The sequence below is a fragment of the Bactrocera dorsalis genome, chromosome 2 (assembly GCF_023373825.1).
Source record: "Bactrocera dorsalis isolate Fly_Bdor chromosome 2, ASM2337382v1, whole genome shotgun sequence".
Taxonomy (NCBI): domain Eukaryota; kingdom Metazoa; phylum Arthropoda; class Insecta; order Diptera; family Tephritidae; genus Bactrocera; species Bactrocera dorsalis.
Window position 1 is genome coordinate 56,616,377 of NC_064304.1, and position 22,808 is coordinate 56,639,184.

At 36.2% G+C, this 22,808-nt stretch overlaps 2 protein-coding genes and 1 pseudogene across 10 annotated transcripts in view; 2 read left to right on the forward strand and 1 right to left on the reverse strand.

The window, feature by feature from the left end:
- Window positions 1–22,192, forward strand: part of LOC125776365 (uncharacterized) — a 129,590-nt pseudogene extending 107,398 nt beyond the window's left edge.
- Window positions 1–22,808, forward strand: part of LOC105233704 (uncharacterized) — a 746,688-nt gene that overhangs the window by 518,015 nt on the left and 205,865 nt on the right. The window lies entirely within an intron of this gene.
- The window catches only part of LOC125776322 (uncharacterized), a 215,221-nt gene that overhangs the window by 40,543 nt on the left and 151,870 nt on the right, over window positions 1–22,808 (reverse strand). The gene's annotated exons all lie outside the window — the stretch shown is intronic.

Below are 22,808 nucleotides of genomic sequence, written 5' to 3' on the forward strand. Positions count from 1 at the left end.
TATAACTGGTGCACCTTTGCGACTGCCAACGGCACCACCAGATGCAGAGGAGCGGGACAACACTGGTCGACTAAAGTTGAAGGGTTCCTGCTACTTATGTCTCAGAAGACGCCAGACTCGAAAAACATGCTCATTCTGCGGCAAGCCCATTTGTTCAGAGCACTCAAAGGATATGCCGCGCTGCCTGAATTGCCCATAAATAGTAATAAAATTATTTTAATTTTCAATTTTTTTCAATCTATTGTCAAATTTAATAATATTATTATTAATAAATTAAATAAAACTTAATGAATTTCAAAAAAAATGTATTTTTTCGCTTTTTTCAGTATTGTTGCTAGAAAATTCTATGTGTTACCCGGGTATGCTCTCTGTTGACGTAAGGGTTAGTTGTTAGTTTTTGGTCATATCTCAGTTCCAGGTGGTCCAGTCCGGCTCAGATTTAACCACAATACGTAAAACTCTTCAGACTAGGCAATCATGAAATTTCAAGTTAATCGGACTTACGAATCCAGAGATATGACACTTTAAGGCTCTGTTGACATAAAGATTATTCAAAGTATAAAAAGAAGTAAGTGTTACAAAATGGCAATTCAATTATCTTAGGTTACATGACATTTAGCTGTAGATGGCGCATAACACGGCGCAGTGCTGCCACAGCCACTCCCCTTCCAATGAACCCTTTAGGGGAAGGCAAAATACTTCAATAAGTCCTTTGTGGTACAGCAGGATTAGGATGAATGCTGTCATCTTCGGTTACGAATGCCGGTTTAAGGCGATCCGTTGAAATGTTAACTTCGCTGCCTTGATTCTCACTATGAACACTCGATCTGACTGCCGACTGACTATTGGATATGGCCGCTATACAGTGGTTCCAAAGGTGCCCTTACCCCATTCGTCCGTACGAAGACACGAACAGTTTCGGCCTTTGATGATGTGCGACAGCTGAAGATTTGACTTATTGCATGTGCTCTCTGAATTTATCGATGAAAGTTTGATGTGGAATATGCATCTCTTCTCCTGTGAGAAATTCATGCGGAAGACGAAGAGTTGTGCAGTACAAAAACTCTGCAGCCGATACTTTAATGTCCTCCTTAAAGCAAGTCCTTAATTCCAACAAGACTGTAGAAAGCAAGTCCACCCACGATTTATCACAATGGCACATGAGTGCGGCCTTGAAGGATCTGTGCCAACGCTCTATAATGCCGTTGGATTGTGGATGGTATGGAGTGGTATGAATGTGTTTGCTTCCAACCAATCTTGCCAATGATTGGAACAAGGCAGACTCGAATTGCGTACCTTGATCGGTGGTTATTGTTCTTGGGCAGCCAAAATGAGCAATCCAATGCGTCCAAAATTTAGTTGCCACTGTGTTTGCGGTTATGTTCTTCAAAGGAATCGCTTCGGGCCAACGAGAAAATCTATCTATCATTGTGAGGCAATAGCGGTATCCTTTCACTAAGGGCATTACAACCAGATCAAGATATACATGTTCAAAACGGCTATCTGGTATGTCAATTTTTATCGGTGGCAAGTGATTATGTTTATAAATTTTAGCCCGTTGGCACGGTAAACAACTCCTGACCCATGAACTAACATCTTTTTTTATCGCTGGCCAAACATATTTAGAACGAATTTGTTGTAATGTAGCGCGCCCACTGGGGTAGGACGAACTGTGAACTGAGGCAAAAGCTTAATAACGTAATTCCTTGGGTATATAAAGGCGAAGATGTCCGGTTGAGACATCACAGTACACTGAAGTTTTGTCTTCGGACGAAGTCTTAAAGACTGTTGTGATTTCAGAAGCTCCTCCAACTCTTTGTCACGTTCCTGTGCTGCTTGAAGTTGTGATTGGTCGATAAAACAGAGCATTGAAATGGCGTTTATCCGAGAAAATGCATCGGCAACCACAAGTGTACGATCGCAGTTGAAAATTGTGATATATAGCTGAAGTGTCTTACTTTGTCTGGCTGTTGCGCAAAAGCAAATATAAGTGGCTTATGATCTGTTTTGATCACAAATTGACGTGCTTCCAGTATATGACGAAAATGTTTCACTGCTTCATAAATTGCTAGCAACTTACGATCGTAAGCACTGTAGTTTTTTTCAGTTGCGGTTAGCTTCCGCGAAAGGAAACCGAGAGGTCTCCAAATGCTGTCTGTTTATTGTTCAAGAGTCGCCCCAATAGCTAAATCTGAAGCGTCACAACTAAGCGCTAGGGGTGCGTCAAAAGTAGGGTGCGCCAGTGATATTGCTTTGCTTATTGAAATTTTACAGTCTTCAAAAGCTTGATTACTTGCGACGGTCCACTCAATTATTCGTTTATTTGAGTCGTGCAGGTAGCTATTTAGCGGTGCCTGTAACTCTGCATGTGGTATGCAGCGCCTGTAGTAATTAATTATTCCCAGAAACCTGCGCAATTCAAAGACCGTCTTTGGTCGCGGGGTATTCAAAATTGCCTGCACTTGCTCTGGTGGCGGTTGGCAGCCAGAGCTGTTTATAGTGTATCCCAAAAATTGCACTAGACTTTGTTCAATCGCACACTTCTTAGTATTTATTTCGAAACCGTTCTCTCTTAGGATGCCGAGTACAATGCGTAGGTGAACGCGATGTTCTGCACTATCATCGTACATCGTCAATGTACATATATACGAAATCAAGGCCTCTAAATATGTTATTCATAACTCGCTGAAAGGTCTGTGTTGCGTTCCGCAGTCCAAAAGGCATTCTAAGGTATTCAAGTAAGCCAAACAGCGTACATACATCGGTCTTCTGAATATCCTTCGCAGCCATTGGTATTTGGTCAAGTGCAGAAAATATCGAATTTCCAGACAATATCTCAGCAAAATCGTGGATATGACCTTTAGGATAGCGATCCGGAATTGTTTGCGCGTTAAGTTTCCTATAATCACCATAACACGGCCCAGTGCTGCCACAAAATAAATGAAAAAGATATTCCAAAAACCGCATTTAACGTAGAAGGCGGCCACTACGAGTTCCTTCGTATGCCGTTCGGACTAAAAACAGCACCAGCCACTTTTCAAAGGCTGATGAATAATGTCCTCGGTGTTTTTATTAATAAAATTTGTCTCGCTTACCTCGATGACATAATAATATTCTCCACCTCACTTCAGTAACATTTGGAATCTATAACAAAAGTATTTAATCGTTTGAAAGAAGTAAATTTAAATATCCAGTTAGATAAAAGCGAATTTATGAAAAGAGAACCTAGTTTTTTAGGGTATATAGTAGCTGAATCAGGAATAAAACCAAACGCAGATAAAATTTTATGCGTACAAAAATTTCCATTACCAACAACCCAAAAACAAATTAAGCAATTCTTAGCTCTCGCAGGATATTACCGCAAATTTATTAAAGACTACTCGAAAATTGCACGACTAATCAGAAAGTATTTAAAGAAAGACGCTAAAATCGATGTTAAGGATCCTGATTATAAAGAAAGTTTTGATACTCTAAAAAAATTATTAACTAATTCCCCTGTCTTGGCATATCCAGACTTCAATAAAAAGTTTGTTTTGCAAACGGATGCAAGCAACTTTGCAGTGGGAGCAGTGCTGTCCCAAGATGGACATCCTATTTGTTTTGCTAGTAGAACACTTAATGGTCATGAGCAAAACTATAGTACTATAGAAAAAGAATTAATAGCAATTGTATGGGCTACTCAACAATTGAGACAATATTTGTTCGGCAGGCGATTTCTGACAGAAACAGATCAAAGACCCTTAACGTGGCTATTTTCTACTAAAGAGCCGAATTCTAAATTGGTCCGATAGAGACTTCGCTTACAAGAATATAAATATGAAATAAAATATAAAAAAGGAGTTTTAAATGGTAATGCAGGTGCCTTATCAAGAGTTGAAATAAATATTAATGAAGAAACCCAAAATACTGAAATGGATGAAACTGCCGAGATGACTCAGAATGAAAAAATCTTTTTAGAAACTAATTACCTAATAAAATTCTATCGACGGCAATAATTTTTAATAAAACTGTATTGGGATAACTAAAAATAAAAAATGAAAATATTTTTAAAAATAAAAGAAAAACAATAACTGCAAAAATATTCGACGAACAAACACTTATCACCATAATAAAAAACCATTTTAATCCTAATAACACTAATGCCATATTAATTACAGAGGAATCTTTATTTAATATTTTCAATGAAACAGTCAAGAAATATTTGAACGAAAATAGGCAATTCAAAATCATTAGATGTAAAAAGCTACTAGAAGATATCGCAGATGAAAATCAGTTAACAGAAAAAATTGAAAAAGAACTCAAACGAAATAATCACAGAGGAATAAATGAAAACTTTGCTGAATTGAAAACAATCATCTATCACCCCCAACTAAGAATACGAATAACCCAATACATAAATAACTGCGATATTTGTAACAAGGAAAAATATGACAGGCACCCAATCAAACAAGAATATAAAATAACTGAAACTCCTGAGAAACCTGGAGAAATTATTCACGCAGATGTTTTTTATAGTTTACAGAAAACACTATTTTTAATGTTTATCCGCAAATTCTCGACATTTGCGCAGGCAATTAAAATTAAAAATAAATCTTGGATAGAATTTAAATTAGCCCTAACGCAGTATTTTTCAATAGTAGGAAATATAAAGAAATTGGTTGTAGATAATGAACTAGATTTTAAAGCTCTACCTCTATTGGAATTTCTTAGAAAACAAGAAATTGAGATACATTACACGTCAAATAATAATCATACATCTAACTCAGATGTAGAGAGGTTACACAACACTATAAATGAACATATTAGAATTTTAAAACATGATCCTAATAAAGATACAGAAAATACAGAAGAAAAAATATATAAAATAATTATGTTTTATAATAATACAATCCATTCAAGTACAGGAAAGAAACCAATTAATTTTAGAAATGGAAATATAGACCCAAGCGAATATCAAATAATTAGAGAACTAATAATAAAGAATAACGATAAAGCTATTAATAAACTCAACAAAACACGCGAAAATGTAGAAATTCAGACAGGCCCTGTTTATTTAAAAGATGAAAAAGGAGGTAAAAACCATTCTAAATTCGAAAAATAACCGTCACCGGATTAGATAATGAACACGTTTTAACAGAATCACACATTAAAAGAAATAAAAAATTTCAAAATTTAAATAACGTAATACCTCAAAACTCCTAATATAACACCTTTTCAGATGATTTTTCTTATATTACTTTACGCATCAGTGCTACTCGACACAGGAGCACAATATTAGAAATTGAAGACTTGACAGACAACCACGGTTATATACCAATTAAACTGAAGGACACGGAAATTATTGAAAACTACCTAAGAGTAATACATATTATTAACACTACTCAATACTCTGAAACAGTAAATATTTTACAAGACAATATACATAGACTTTCGGACACATATACAAATGTTACTCCTCTATTAGGAAGCGTTAACAAAAGCATGGACATATGTAGGACAAAAATTAAAAACTTAATTCCTCATTTTAGACAGAAATGAGGACTAATAAACGCAATAGGGAAAGGACTTAAATTTGTAGTAGGGACAATGGATAGTGATGACGAAAAAGAAATTATGGACAAAATTCAAACTCTAGAAAAAAGTAAGACTGAAACAATGACCGCCCTAAACGAAATGAATTATCTAGGGAGTTCCATAGAAAACAAAATATTAAATATCACAAACCATATTAACAAAACAGAAAACTATTCAAAAATATATAAATAAGTTTAAAACCGAAATCCAAAACAAAATTCTCAATTTAGAAGACGAAAAAAATTTTCTCGAAAATATTTCTCGATTAATAAAGATATCAACTTGTTGTTGTTACCACGTAAATGAAATAGTAAAACATAATCTTTTCAGAAATGCTATAATAAACACTGGGAGTAATATAGGAATTCTAATGATTTTTATCTGTACTATTATTATAATCTGTATAAAAAACAATAACAGAACTTATGTAATCTCTTCGTCGGAGCCTCAGGCTAACGGTGGTGGATATCATAACTCCACTTCATCATCACACAAAATATTAATATAAACATACATGTATGTATGTTTACATACATGTACACTTAACACTTTTTACTTAGTTTACATACTTACGTCATTAATAAATAAATTGAAATAAACTAAGTTCTTTTGTTGTTTTCCACTTAATTGTGGGCAACGTATTTTTCATGAGAGGCATCGAACTCTTTAATTTTGATATTAAGAATTATATCGAATTTCATTTGTTTATAAAATAGTTGAAATTGCATTGACAATATTATGTTTGTAACCAAAATTCTAAAGAATTTTAAGTGCATTTCAGTTTTGCTTCAAGTATGTTTTTACGATCGAAATTCTTAAGAGGCGTTGCACTTATTAATTTTGCTGATAAGAATTCTATAGAATTTTAATTGTATTTTGCTTTCTGTTTTTACTATTGATTTCGTATTTAAGATTAAGAACTTTTGTAAACTAAGGCAGTCATATTCTTTGATTCAATAAAGCAAGAGCTATTCTAAGAAAATTAATAATTGTCTTCTTGGAAGAAATGTTTTAATTCATAAACACATATGGTCATGATACATGTGAATATAAGTTTTGAGTGATAAATGTACGATTAATATACATTTATCGCTATTGTAATATATTTAATTTTTTTAATAATATGATGATAGTTTGTTATATACATACATATGTAAGTATGTAATGAAGTATACACATAAGTATGAATATATCAAATACAAAAAATAATTAAAAAATAGGCTTTATTTTCACATTAACTACGAATATTGCTTTGAAAAAGTAATTTAATTCAAATGTATTCAAATTGCACATGTATTCATTAATAAGCACAAAAAGAATTCATACGAATACACATGTTTGCATATAAACGTATAAAAAGAGCGAAGAGCAAAAGAGCGAACATACGCCTGAGAGCAATATATTAGGTTGTCAAAAAAGTCTTGCGGTATATTATTATATTTTTATTGAATTTTTTTTTTATTGAAATTAGTAATGTATGCCACCAGTATACTTACTTATTGTAGTATACTTATGAGATGGGAAATAAAATGCACTGATTTCCACACACTTTATAAAATATTTATTTCACTGTAATATTTCACAAAATGATATTATTTTATTGTATACAACAAGGTGTATATAACAAAAGTCCAATGTTGGACACTGTTGGCGAGGTCAGTGCTTCACGTCACTTGGCGGTTTTAATAAAAAAAAGATATTGCGGATGGTTGCGGTTAATAAAAAATGAAGTAAACTAAGTATCACGGACGACTGCTTTGTGATGTGACGTGAGGTGATGCGATGTGGTATGTTGCAGAACGTTCATACCTCATGTGAACATCCCGGCCCCCCTAGGCGAGTTAATCGGCTAGGAGCCTCTGCAGCTGTTGCAGTGTGCAGTACAGCGTTCAACCCTGTTGAGCGACGTTGTTGCTGGCGATGAGCGTGGCGTAGCGGAGATGGCCGTGAACGCATTGTGGTTGATTGGCTGCTTCGTTGTCGCCGGATAGAATCGCTGCTTAAAAAACGATGAAATAGAGTGTGATGGGGCCTCTGGCAATATTGACAGGCGCCGTTGGCCCAGCACTCTATGGTGGCGTGGTCATCTCCCAGGCAGGTCATGCAATGCCCGTGGGCTCTTGCAACCTGTTGACGTTGAGCGGGCTTCATGCTCTTAAAAATGGTGTATCGTTTGAGGGCGTGTGGGCGATGGCAAAGGCTGCAACATGGAGGCCCCTGTGGCTCCAATAGCTGCTCAGTGGTCCTTGGACCGGCAGCGGGTGCAGCCGACGCTGGTGCAGCGATTTCGGACCTTACGGTCTTGGAGGTGGTTTGGGTCTCCTCTACGTCTATTTCTATGGGAATATAAAATTGCATTAAATTGATTTTATTTAAGTATGATGTTAGAATGTAGTTGTTGTAGCTACATATCTATACATATATATATGTTGATATAATTGGTTGATATTCAACGCGCTTGTGTGAGTTTATTTTTATACACGGATTTTAAAGCGGGTTAATTTCGAATTAGCGGAATTGATTTGTTACCAGTAAGGCTGTAGGCATTCTTTAAATGCCTACTTTAGTTTTGTCGCAACTCCTGGCAAAAACAAAATTAATGGCGATGACTCATCATCACAGCGATAAGCTGAAAGAGCAAGTAAGCAAGCGCAGCCAGCAGAAGCAGCAGAGAACAGTAAACGGGCAACAACAAATGCGCTGACAGCAAACGGTACGCAGGTACCAGCAAGCACCCGGACAGCGAAGGAAAACAAAAAGCAAGGTGAAAATGTACCAAGCAAAAAGGGGCCGTCTGTTCAGACTGGTAATGAGCGCTATATTAACGTAAAAAGGAAACTAAGTCCAGTTAAATCAGCCGTCAATACCCAAAAATTTCAACCAGGCACGCTAAATGGTAAAAAGTCAGAAATCCTAAATGGCAACAGATTTGGCATACTAAGCAATGGTTCAGACGACGATGCGAAGGGTACCACCACGGTCGTTAATGCCAAACCACCTCCAATATACTTACGCGAGCATTGCAGTAACACTCTTGTTGCGAAATTAAGTGAAATTGTAGGTACTAACAATTTCCATATAGTGCCTATAAAAAAAGGCAATATATATGAAACAAAATGTCAGTCCTACACTAAAAAAAGTTTCATGGAAATCGTTAAATTTTTATCAAATGAAAACAAGAATTACTATTCATACCAACTGAAGAGCTCAAAAGGCCTAGTTGCTGTCATGAAAGGTATAGAGTATTCGGTCGACTCTAACGATGTGAAAGAAGCACTGGAAGAAGGTGGTTTTAGCATCAAATCAGTAGTAAATATTTTTAACAGGAACAGAGTCCCACAACCAATGTTCAAAATACAACTGATGCCAAATTGTAACCAATTAAAAAAAAATGAAATACAATATTTACAACTTAAAATATCTGCTCCATCCCAGAATTACCGTTGAAGAACCACATAAGAGAAATGGTCCAGTACAATGTACAAACTGCCAAGAGTATGGACACACGAAAGCATATTGCACTCTACGCAGTGTCTATGTGGTGTGTGGTGATCTACATCCTACTTCAAAATGTACTCTTAAAAAAGAGGATTTAAATAAAAAATGCAGCAATTGTGGCGGAAACCACACAGCTAACTACAGGGGTTGCCCTGTATATAAAGATTTGAAATCGAAGTTGTCAGAAGGCATTCAAGCACGTCGTAACCAAATGTTGAATATTCCTCCTAATGAAAATCCCCGTCCATATTTCAAAACCAGTTAATCCTCAAGACAATGCTACACAAGGGAGCTATGCAAACGTGGTGAAAGGCAATACTGCACAAATGCAATTGCACCAAAACCAACCAAATGGAAGCGTTGAAACAATGATTTTCATCCTTACCCAATGTATGACACAATTTATGGCTTCAATGCAAAATATGATTCAAGAGATAATCAAATCTCAAAATGTTGCAATCTTTTTTAAGTAAAAAATGAGTGTACGAGTATTGAATATTTGTTTATGGAATGCTAACGGTGTTAACCAACATAAACTGGAACTTATTAAATTTCTGGATAAAAATACTATTGATGTAATGCTATCGTCAGAAACTCATGTTACGAACAAAAACATTTTCTTCATACCGGGATTTAGGCTCTATGTTACAAATCACCCAGATGGAAAGGCACATGGTGGAACAGCAGTGTTGTTTAGAAAACGGTTAAATCACCACGCATTAGAATCTTATGCCACAGCGCAATTACAAGCTACAACAATTTCATTCAAAAATCGGGGTTGTAACTTAAATCTTACTGCTATATACTGTCCACCTCGTTTTAAAATTACAGAAATCTAATTTAAAGACTTTTTTGGAACACTAGGTCAAAGTTTTCTACATAGCAGGTGGAGATTACAACACAAAACACACGTTTTGTGGCTTACGTCTTATTAATCCGAAAGGACGACAATTGTACTACAATATTATGAATAAGCATAATAACCTGGATATAATATCTCCTGGTAAGCCGACATACTGGCCCAGTGATAGAAGAAAAGTACCAGACTTAATAGTTTTGCTGTATTCAAAAATATAAATAGATCGCTTATGACAGCTGATACATGTACAGATTTATCATCTGATCATTCTCCTGTACTAATAAAGTTATACGAACAGCCCATGATATTTGAGCTAACATCACATAAAACTAACTGGTTGAAATATAGAAAGTATATCAGCACCCACGTCAATATTGAATGCAAAATAAATACAGGAGAGAAGAGAGAGAAATTAATGACGTAATAACTAATGCAGCTGTATTGGCAATACCAAAAAGAAACAACAAACCAGTTGGTTTTAGAAAGATCACCAATAATGAAATAGAGAAACTTGTAAATGAGAAAAGGCGAGCTAGGGGGGAATGGCAGTTAAATCGATCCCCTTCAACTCTGCTTCAACTGAAATCTGCTGTACGAAAGTTAAAAAAAGCGCTTAAACGCGAAGAGGAACACAACACTGAAAAGAAACTGTGTCCAAATTCTCGCAAGAAAAACTCTCTTTGGAAAGCAGAAAAGTCTGTCAAGTCACCAGTAGATTCCAACACGCCTCTAAGACAGTTGAATGGTAGTTGGGCACGTAGTGATGAGGATAAGGCAAATTGCTTCGCAAATCACCTAGAAAAGGTATTTCAACCCAATTGCCCAAAGAACAACTTTTAGTTGCCAACCTTGCCCAATACCGCAAACGCATGTGTCTATTAGGATTTCTACTTCTGAAGTCACTAGAAAAATAAAAGAACTTAACCCTAAAAAATCACCAGGACATGATAATATTACCCCAAAAATGCTAATTGAGTTACCAAATATTGCCGTAAAGGTGCTCTCTTTGCTCTTCAATGCAATTCTTAATCTCGGACACTATCCAAATTCATTGAAAAAGTCGCAGATCATCTTGATAGACAAACCTGGGAAAGACTTCATACAGACCAATCAGTCTTCTACCCTCTCTTTCTATGATATTTGAAAAATTGTTACTATCAAAGACGACTCCTTTCCTCCACGAAAATAATATAATACCAACGCACCAATTTGGGTTTCGTGAAAAACATAGCACGATTGAGCAAGTAAATAGAATTACTAACGAAATAAGAAAAGCATTTGAGCACAGAGAGTACTACTGTTCAGCTATATTTCTAGACGTGGCTCAGGCGTTTGATAAGGTATGGCATGAGGGCCTTTTATACAAGATTAAAAATATTCTACCTTCAGAATTATATAAAACATTGGAATCGTATTTAAAAAATAGAAAATTTATGGTAAAAGTGGGAGATTTCATATCTGTTGAAATACAGATAAGGGCTGGTGTACCCCAGGGCAGTGTTCTAGGCCATATATACCGCAGATCTTCCAACAGCTAACAATGTATCAATGTATTAACTTCTACTTTTGCGGACGACACAGCTATAGTGAGCCGTAAGAAATGCCACATAATAGCATCAAGAATATTAGCCGAGCACTTAAGGTTTGTCGAAGAATGGCTAGCCAATTGGCGTATAAAGGTAAATGAACCAAAGTGTAAGCATGTTACATTTTCCCTTAGACCAAAAATGTGTCCGGCAGTAAAAATGAACAATATTTTAGTACCCCAAGCGAATGAAGTAAATTATCTTGGTATTCACCTAGATAGAAGACTTACGTTGAAAAAACATATATCTAGTAAAAGAACTTGCATGAAGTTAAGAGCTGCAAATTTAAATTGGTTATTAAAGAAAAACTCCAAACTTAGCCTAGACAACAAAGTGATTTTATATAATGCGGTCATAAAGCCGATTTGGATGTATAGCATTCAACTGTGGGGTACGACCTGTGCAACTAATATAAACATAATACAAAGGTTCCAATCAAAAATGCTTAGATCAATCACGTGTTCACCATGGTACATGCGTAATGAAAATATCCATAAAGACCTTGGTATTTCTATGGTAAGGAAAGAAGTAGAAGACAGCAGAATTAAATATATATCTAAACTCCGTGATCACCCAAACCCTTTGGCTAATGCTTTGGTACATTACTGCGCTCAAACACGCCTTAAAAGAAGAGATATGCCCGCGTACTGAGGAGCAATGTATCACCAAAACAGCTCAATCACTTGCTTGAGCGTGTCTAGTTTTTAAATTGGCTTAAGATTTTATTACTTATTGTTAGGCTTTCAAAACAAAAAGCAGGTTCAATAAATGAAAAGATATTGAAACAAAAAAAAAATTCGATTAATTTAGCGAGTTTTTTTTGCGATTTTGGTTGAAGTTGTTCTTCGCTGTTTGGAAGAAAACACAGTTTAGTGACTGCTCGATTTAATATGCCGGTTTTTGTTCGAACATCGACTACTCTTATGTGATCATCTGACCCTCGATGAACAGGCATTCGTCCTGTATGATGACGCATTCTCCTGCATTGGCTTCCTTCTGGGCCGTTTTCCATCCATATCTCTTATGGAGATCTTTGAGATAGTCTTCCTTCCATCTTTGGCTGAATTCCTGATGGAGAATCTTGATTCTTTCCCATCGATTTATTAGAGTGAGTGAGTCTCCTTCTGTCTCAGGTATGGCGAGAAGAGGAGCTCCTCTGAGGAAATGACCAGGTGTAAGAGCTGTGAAATCGGAGGGATCTTGCGAGAGTGGTAATATAGGTATTGAATTGAATACGACTTCGATACGAGTGAGTAGTGTTAAACTCCTCATAGTTGAATTTATGATTACCAGCCGTTTTCTTTAAATGGGACTTAAAGCTTTTTACTGCTGATTCCCAAAGTCCGCCCATGTGTAGAGAACATGGAGGTATAAACTGCCATTCGATCCCTTGGGGTGCATATTTGTTAACTATTTCAGGGGAGACTTCTTTCATGAAGTTTATAAACTCCTTCTCCGTTGCTCTTTGGGTTCCGACAAAATTTTTCCCATTATCGCTCATTATTTTTGAAGGAAATCCACGTCGTCCGACAAAGCGTGCAAATGCTGCAAGAAAAGCCGCAGTAGTCAGATCTGAACAAAGCTCGAGGTGTACTGCCTTTGTCGTAAAACATACAAAGACAGCCACATACCCTTTTCTAAATGAAGAAGACCATAACATGGAGGCCTTTATCTGGAAAGGTCCAGCAAAATCAACCCTAGTGATGATAAAGGGTAGAGCATAGTTGCAGGGTTCAGGTGGTAAAGCTGCCATGATCTGCGAACACATTTTGTGTTTGTACGAGGTGTGTTCAAAAAGTATCGCGAATTTTGAATTTTCGCGGTTACGTATATTCGAATTTCAAATTTTTTGTGGCGTTATGTTGGTACTCATGTCTCTCACTTATGCCGACAAGCTCGGCCATTTTGAATGTTCATTTAATTGTTGACAGCTGTTTTGCTTGCACGTGATTTGGATCGTCTTCACACATCGTTGCTTGTGCGCGACTTTTTGGCAAAAACAACACATAATGATGCCGCAGCCACCGTATTCCTCAGATCTGGCCCCCTGTGACTTTTTCTTGTTCCTAAACTGAAGAGGCCCATGAAAGGACGACGTTACGCTTCTCTTGACGAGATAAAGACGGCATCTAAGGAGGAGCTGAAGAAGATAAAAAAAAAATGATTTTTTGAAGTGCTTCGAAAATTGGAAAAACCGTTGGCACAAGTGTATAATATCTCATGGGGATTACTTTGAAGGGGACAAAATATGAATAAATAAATAATTTTTGAAAAAACACAAAATTCGCGATACTTTTTGAACACACCTCGTACATGGTATATGGTTTACACATGAAAATCCGCCTTTTGATTTGTGGCTTTAGTCGCGGTATATAAAGTTCTTAACGGACCATTTGTTGCATTAAGCGATGCTCACCATGCAATGTAAGATGGTGCAGATATGCTAGAAATAGGTAAGTAAAACGGGATTTCTCTGGAATAATGATGGGATGTCGTTCGTTATAACTATTGCCCTTATTAATACCTTAGAATCCAAGAATGGATTTAAGACAAGTGAGCTTCCCTTTTCGAGAGGACGCTTTTCGAGCAACTTTGATTTCTCTTTGCTGAAATAGCGAGTTTGTGTATATAATATTAGACTGACTTTGGCATGTTGCAAATCGGTATGCGTTAGTTGTACGCAAGGATCATTTGGTATCCCTTTCATTTTTTGTTTAAGTCTTTGGATGAATTTGTGCATGTAAGCGACTACTCTTAGTGCTCTAGGAAATGAAGAAAATCGGTGGAGATTATCATCCTCTTCTAGAGTGATATGAACATTTTTAATTTTCCGACTTTCTGGCGGTATTATATTACGAGCGGGAGACTTTGGCCAGAATTCTTGTGATTCTGTTAGCCATGTTGGACCATTCCACCAATGTGTAGTGCTGGTGAGGTGCAGTGGCTTGCAACCTCTTGTCCCAAGATCCGCTGGGTTATCTGCACTTGCAACATGTTGCTATTTTGCTGGGCCAACTAAGTCTAAAATTTGGGATATTCGGTTAGATAAAGGGTGATTTTTTAAGAGCTTGATAACTTTTTTAAAAAAAAAACGCATAAAATTTGCAAAATCTCATCGGTTCTTTATTTGAAACGTTAGATTGGTTCATGACATTTACTTTTTGAAGATAATTTCATTTAAATGTTGACCGCGGCTGCGTCTTAGGTGGTCCATTCGGAAAGTCCAATTTTGGGCAACTTTTTCGAGCATTTCGGCCGGAATAGCCCGAATTTCTTCGGAAATGTTGTCTTCCAAAGCTGGAATAGTTGCTGGCTTATTTCTGTAGACTTTAGACTTGACGTAGCCCCACAAAAAATAGTCTAAAGGCGTTAAATCGCATGATCTTGGTGGCCAACTTACGGGTCCATTTCTTGAGATGAATTGTTGTCCGAAGTTTTCCCTCAAAATGGCCATAGAATCGCGAGCTGTGTGGCATGTAGCGCCATCTTGTTGAAACCACATGTCAACCAAGTTCAGTTCTTCCATTTTTGGCAACAAAAAGTTTGTTAGCATCGAACGATAGCGATCGCCATTCACCGTAACGTTGCGTCCAACAGCATCTTTGAAAAAATACGGTCCAATGATTCCACCAGCGTACAAACCACACCAAACAGTGCATTTTTCGGGATGCATGGGCAGTTCTTGAACGGCTTCTGGTTGCTCTTCACCCCAAATGCGGCAATTTTGCTTATTTACGTAGCCATTCAACCAGAAATGAGCCTCATCGCTGAACAAAATTTGTCGGACGTAAAGCGCGAAACACATTTCGAACCGAACACTGATTTTGGTAATAAAATTCAATGATTTGCAAGCGTTGCTCGTTAGTAAGTCTATTCATGATGAAATGTCAAAGCATACTGAGCATCTTTCTCTTTGACACCATGTCTGAAATCCCACGTGATCTGTCAAATACTAATGCATGAAAATCCTAACCTCAAAAAAATCACCCGTTATATAGGTCTTCCAGCAATAGAGTGGTTTTTCTAACCATGCTAAAACTATCTCTGAGTGTGACCAAAGATACATTTTATGATCGTTTAATTTGAGATTGGTTTGGACTATGGAAATTAATTTTGCTAACAGAAGAGTACCATTCAGTTCAAGCCATGACAGACTGAGTGTCTTCAAAGGTGCAACTTTGGCTTTGGCTACCAAGAGGTGTGAAGATATTTTGTTATCGTGCTGAGTGCGTATGTAAACTGTTGCGCAATAAGCCTTTTCCGTGTAATTCTGCGTTAATGTTAGGGGTGAAATTTACCCATCGAGGGATTCAAATTTCAGATATAGTATGTAAATTGTTAGCAAATTGAACCCATTTCGCTAAACGTAAAGGTTTTACCTGTTCATCCCATTCAATGCCATCTTGCCACAATTCTTGAATGAGGATTTTTGCTTGAATCATTATTGGCGAAAGCCATCCTGCGGGGTCGAAAAGTTTTGCCACCGAGGAAAGTATTTGGCGTTTTGTAATGGCGGACATTGCAGATATTGACTCAATTGTATATGAGAATTGATCTGTTATCGCATTCCATTGAATTCCTAGAGTTTTAGTTGAACTAGCCTTTTCAAATTTAAGGAGGTCTGTATCTAATAAGTCTTCTTTCTTAATGCCTTTTATTATTTCAGGGTGATTTGAAGTAATTTTCTTTAGGGGAAACCTGCTGAATTTAATGCTTTGATCACTTGCGATAGTGATTCGCATGCTAATGCGATACTGTGGCTACCTGATAGTATGTCGTCCATGTATGTTTGTGTTTGCAACACAGAAGATGCTAAAGGCAAATTTGTTGCATTTGTTTTTGCCACTTCATGTAGTGTTCTGATCGCCAAATAGGGTGCGCAATTGATGCCAAAGGTGACGATTTTAAGTTTATAGTCGCTGATTGGACTATTACTTGATTTGCGGAAGACTATACGCTGGAAATCTTGGTCATCTTCATGTACTAGAATTTGTCTGTACATTTTTTCTACATCCCCATTGAAAACGTATTTAAACATGCGCCAATTTAGAATTAGCAACATGAGATCAGGCAGTGTTGGCACTGTGTATAGTACATCATTGAGTGATTTGCCTGAGCTCGTACACTTTGAGGCATTGAAAACCACTCGCACCTTTGTTGTAATTTTACAGGTCTTATTACCCCATGATGTGGCAGATAAAAAGATAAATATCTACCTTTAGATACTTTTTCATATGGTACAGCTTCTTCCATATGATTGAGGTCAAGATATTCGTCCATTACATTATCGTATGCCGATTTAAGCTCAATTTTCTTTATCAGGCTTTTTTCCAGGCTTAGAAATTGCTGGACTGCTGATATTCTAGAGTGGCCTAGAGCTATGGTTTCAGGAAAAGTTGGTTTGAATGGTAGTCGCACAACATAACGACCATGTTCGTTTCTTGTTGTTGTGGACTTGTAATAGGCTTCACATGCCTGGTCTTCTTCTGAAAGCTGAGTGCCTTGGGGTAATTCTTCCACTTCCCAGAATTTTTTAAGTTCATTATTTAAGTATTCGTTTGTTATATTTTACACTTGTGTGGTGAAAGAATTGATTTTTTCAGGGACCTGGCCACTTATAATCCACCCAAAGATTGTATTTTGGGCTAACAATTTATTGGAGATTTTCTCTATACCTTCAAGAATTATTTGAGGTATTAAGTCACTGCCCAATAATATGTCGATTTGTAATGGAATATGATAATTGGGATCTGCTAATTTGAGATGTGAGCATTTTTCCCAGTGTATCTTATTTACTTCATAGCTTGGAAGCAAATTTGTAAGTTGCGGTAGAACGATGGCTTGCGCATCTATTCTAATATCCGCATTTGGAGAAACTATGGTGATTGGACATATTTTATTAGAATTTTGAATAATTCTTCCGCCCATTCCCGAAATTTGAAAATTTTAATGTTTTATTGGCAATTTGAGCCGATTTTGAACCTTTGATGATATAAAGGATCTTTGAGAGCCTTGATCTATTAACGCTCTTAGTTTGAATAAATCACCTTTATGTTCAATGGTGATGACCGCAGTGGGTAAAAGAATTTTGCTTTCATTTTCTGAGTGGAGCGCTTGAATTTTTGCTGCTTTAGAGCAACATGGTTGTTCTTCCCTTTTTTCGGGAGTTGAGGTTTCGGGATTACTTGATGTAGTTGTAGCGACTAACCCCGTGGTTTTTTGAAATGGATTTTTCTTCATATTTTTAAGATTGGTAACATGAAGCAATGAGTGATGTCTTCGTTGACAGTATACACAATTTAATTTGCTTTCACAGTCTTTGGCATATGAGAATCCGACAGACAGTTTATGCAAAGTTTGTGTTGACGGACCAGATTGTTTCTATCTGAAACGGATAATTTTTTGAATCTCTCGCAAGATCTTAATTTATGACCTCCCTTACAGAGTTCACACAATGACTGTCATTGACTACTTTGATTTGACACGAATGTGTGACTTTTAGTAGCGTGTCTATTATATTGTATGTTATTACTCTGCTTGGGGTTTGAACAAGTTTTTACTTTACTCATTTTGATGACTTTTTGGCTTTACATTTTTTTTGTCTATTCGCTCAGCTATCTCGTATTGAGCAGTGAGGAATGTTTTCATCTGTTGCCAGGTGGGCATTATTTTTCTTTCCACTAGTGATTGTTCCCATCGTAGTAACGCAGCATCAGGCAGTGTTTCTGCGCAAATGGTTACTATAATAGGGTCCCACGATTCTGTGGAGACATTTTGTGTTTTTAGCACTGATAAACAATTGGTCACTGTGGAGTGTAAGTTTTGAAATTCCTGGCTAGTTTCTTGTTGATTTTTTGGCAAATGCAATAAAGTTTTTATGGGGTTTTCTATCATAACCCGTTCATTTACTGTATCGTACGCTGCTAGAAGGCGTGCCCATAGATTGTTAACACCTTCTAATTTTATATTTAAAACTGATTCCGTAATGTCAGTAATAGGGGAAGCTTGAAACCGGGTGCAATATCTTATAAAGCTATCACTTTCAGTGATAAATTTCGATATTATATGATCTTTTTATCTCTTTTGCTTTGTACCGTGCATATAGCGTTTAGCTTCTGCAGGTGTGCTTTGTTTATCGTCGTCAGCCATTTTTGGAATGGTAAGAAACTGACCTGATTTAGATTCTTTTGAATCTGTGCTCATTTAGAATAAATAAGAATTTAGAATTAAAACTTGATGAGATATATCTGATAAATACCGAAACCCGAAAACTCGTTTAAGTAAATAAGAGTTGGTATTCCCGTAAATTTACTAAAATACGCGTTAATCGTTTTTGTTAACCGCACTATTGTATTTAAGTAGTTGCGATTTTATATTTATTTTTATATATTTTATATTACGGATTTATCTGTATGTCTTTGTATATAAGTACTCGCACAGGCGGTATACGAAGTCAATAACTTTGGATATATAACGGGTGATTTTTTTGAGGTTAGGATTTTCATGCATTAGTATTTGACAGATCACGTGGGATTTCCGACATGGTGTCAAAGAGAAAGATGCTCAGTATGCTTTGACATTTCATCATGAATAAACTTACTAACGAGCAACGCTTGCAAATCATTGAATTTTATTACCAAAATCAGTGTTCGGTTTTTTTTTTTTTTCGGACAAATTTTGTTCAGCGATGAGGCTCATTTCTGGTTGAATGGCTACGTAAATAAGCAAAATTGCCGCATTTGGGGTGAAGAGCAACCAGAAGCCGTTCAAGAACTGCCCATGCATCCCGAAAAATGCACTGTTTGGTGTGGTTTGTACGCTGGTGGAATCATTGGACCGTATTTTTTCAAAGATGCTGTTGGACGCAACGTTACGGTGAATGGCGATCGCTATCGTTCGATGCTAACAAACTTTTTGTTGCCAAAAATGGAAGAACTGAACTTGGTTGACATGTGGTTTCAACAAGATGGCGCTACATGCCACACAGCTCGCGATTCTATGGCCATTTTGAGGGAAAACTTCGGACAACAATTCATCTCAAGAAATGGACCCGTAAGTTGGCCACCAAGATCATGCGATTTAACGCCTTTAGACTATTTTTTGTGGGGCTACGTCAAGTCTAAAGTCTACAGAAATAAGCCAGCAACTATTCCAGCTTTGGAAGACAACATTTCCGAAGAAATTCGGGCTATTCCGGCCGAAATGCTCGAAAAAGTTGCCCAAAATTGGACTTTCCGAATGGACCACCTAAGACGCAGCCGCGGTCAACATTTAAATGAAATTATCTTCAAAAAGTAAATGTCATGAACCAATCTAACGTTTCACATAAAGAACCGATGAGATTTTGCAAATTTTATGCGTTTTTTTTTTAAAAAAAGTTATCAAGATCTTAAAAAATCACCCTTTACATATGTGCACGCTATGTGCGTATTGATGTGCATATGATATGCTAAATTGCTTGGTATTTAATCCCGCTTGTTTTTGTAATACAAAGAACAAGGAGATATTGTTAAATAATATTTGCCTACACGGGCTTAGAGTACGTACTATATAAGTATGTCCTAATATATTTATCGTTAATAAAATATTATAATTTTATATTTTTTTGTTAAAATTCCCCATACAATCATTTCAAAAAAGCACCATTTTTGGTGATTTACATGAAAAAATCAGCTAAATGGCTAAGTTTTTTCTTTATTTTTATTTATTTATTTATAATAACATCTATTTTTTCTCTTAAGAAATTTATTTAGTCAGAACATATGTAAATTAAAAAAATGAATTTAAGTGATGATCTAACAATTGTGTTTGCCCTTGAGATCGCAAATGATCCAAAACTAACAATAGACAAGAAACAATTATGTTTGCCCTGTAGATCGCAAATGATCTTAAACTAACAATAGACAATTGTGTTTGCCCTTGAAAACACTTATGCTTAAGATATGTGTACATACTGTCGGTATGTACAGTAGATTAGTGTTAAGATGTGTGTATGCAATCAGCATGTGGTGCATACATAAATTAGGATAAGGAATGCTATAAATAAAGGAGCTCTGGGCAACCAGAGCTGAGTTTTATTTAACAACCGAAACCCTACGCGTCTTACTTTACAATTACCATTTCATTCTTATTACCTCAAAAAGTTTACAATGAATCCACCATCCTCTACACCGCAAGATGAAGCAACTACATCACAACTATCGAAAACCCAATGAGTCATATACCGAAGCATGATGTTACTGTTTTTGGTGTGTCTACTGATTTGACTGATCTTAATTTACCACCCCATCTGGATATCTTGAGATATTATTTTTACTTAAGCGAACGTGCTAAAACAGAACAAAAAAAGTTGTCCCATAAATCATTCACTATTCAAGTACAAGATAAGTTGATTGGAATTTGGGAAAAACTTGGCTAACAATGAATGGATTTATGATGGAAACTGAAGAGCAAAGAGCAACGTCTATGTCATCAATGCCAACATACCAAGATCCCGATGATTCAACATACGCACCGCCACCGGTTCAAGAAGATGTGGATAGAAGCACAAGTTCACAATACACAGAGAGATACGATTGTTTTAACTTTGCCTTGGTATGTGACAGATTTGGTGTGCCTGACAGAGCAGCATCAGCATTGGGAACCGCTCTTTTGCAAGATTTTAAAATTAAAGATAAGCATGGGAAACCTCTCATCATGGATAAATCGAAAGTTCGCAGAGAAAAAGAGAAATGCAGACAAGAAGTGCTTCGCAAACGGTTAGATGATACCAATTTGTTAGCGTTTTCATTCGATTACTGAAAAGATGATACTTTAACGATAGATAAAATTGATTAGAAGTATCATACTAGGATGGTAAAAGAACCTCATCTTGTTATTTTGAGAGAACCCAATTCTGAATTGATTGGTTACGTAAGACTGGAACATGAAACCGCTGAATACAAAACAACCAAATGAAATGTTTTTTTCAACGATAAAAATATATCATTGGATACATTAATTGGAATATGCACTGACGGTGAGTCAACAAACACTGGCCCACACGGTGGAAAAACATAGCAATTTAGCTGATTTTTTCATGTAAATCACCAAAAATGGTGATTTTTTGAAATGATTGTATGGGGAGTTCCAGGGGGTGTGCCACTGGCATGGGTGGATCGACCGTCCAAAGTTAGTGGGGGTCGGTCATACATTTGGGCTCGATTGGAGCACTCTAGATGGGTCAAAGTGGGATTTTTCAAAATTTGCCCCTACCCAAAAGTTCGACCCAAATTGGGGGACATCAAAATTCGTTTCAGAGATATGGTTCTTTCGGCAAAGTATCTTATTTTGATCCCTAGAATATGATTTTCATAGAGCAATGGGCGATTTTTTTGCCTCCCCACAAATCGACCCGGCCTAATATACATATTTATGCTTTTAGTTGAGTTATTCCACAACTAAGCCTAATGTGGAACCCAATTCTATGTTAGTACGACATTAAGCATTTACTATATACATATACATATATTATTACAACATGTTTAGAGTATAGGAATGTAACTCTTCTACCCTTTGATTTGAGATTCTCCTGGATCGCATTACAAAAATATATAATAATTTGATTAAATTTTAATTAATTCAGTAATATGAAATAAGTTTTTTTTTATAAACGTGTAGTTTGTAAACATTTTTAATTTGGAGTTGTTTTAAATATAATTTTAATAGCCTAGCGTATCTAGTGCTTAAACAAAAGAAACGTTGTTTTATATTAAAATAATAGGTAATTATTGTTTTATATTTTTACAATTTTATTTTCAACAATGGTAAGTGTATATTTATTAAAATTGAGACGATCGACGGGAATATAGGTTATATACATATAACCGGATTTAAAAGAAAAATGTGTATTTTGTTTTTTTTTATCTTCTTTTAAAAGATATACAGTAAAACCTGTAAAGTTGGACACCCTTATAACTTGGACACTCGCTCAAATTGGACAAAAAGTTCTGTACCAAAATAATATCGTACAAAATATCCATATATTCACTGCTTAATTTGGACACTGTCTATATTGGAAGTTGGACAAAATTTGTCTCAATTTTTAAACAGAAAGCATTAAAATCCCTTTATATCTTGGACAATACATTTAATATGTATGCATATTTTTATGCTATTTACTTATGTACTATACCTATGTATATTACACACAAATGTACATAATTGTATTTCGGCATCAATGAAATTTTTCAAACGATGCAATGCAGCTGTTTTTGCGTACATATGTATCAAATTTCATGGATTAGCTATTG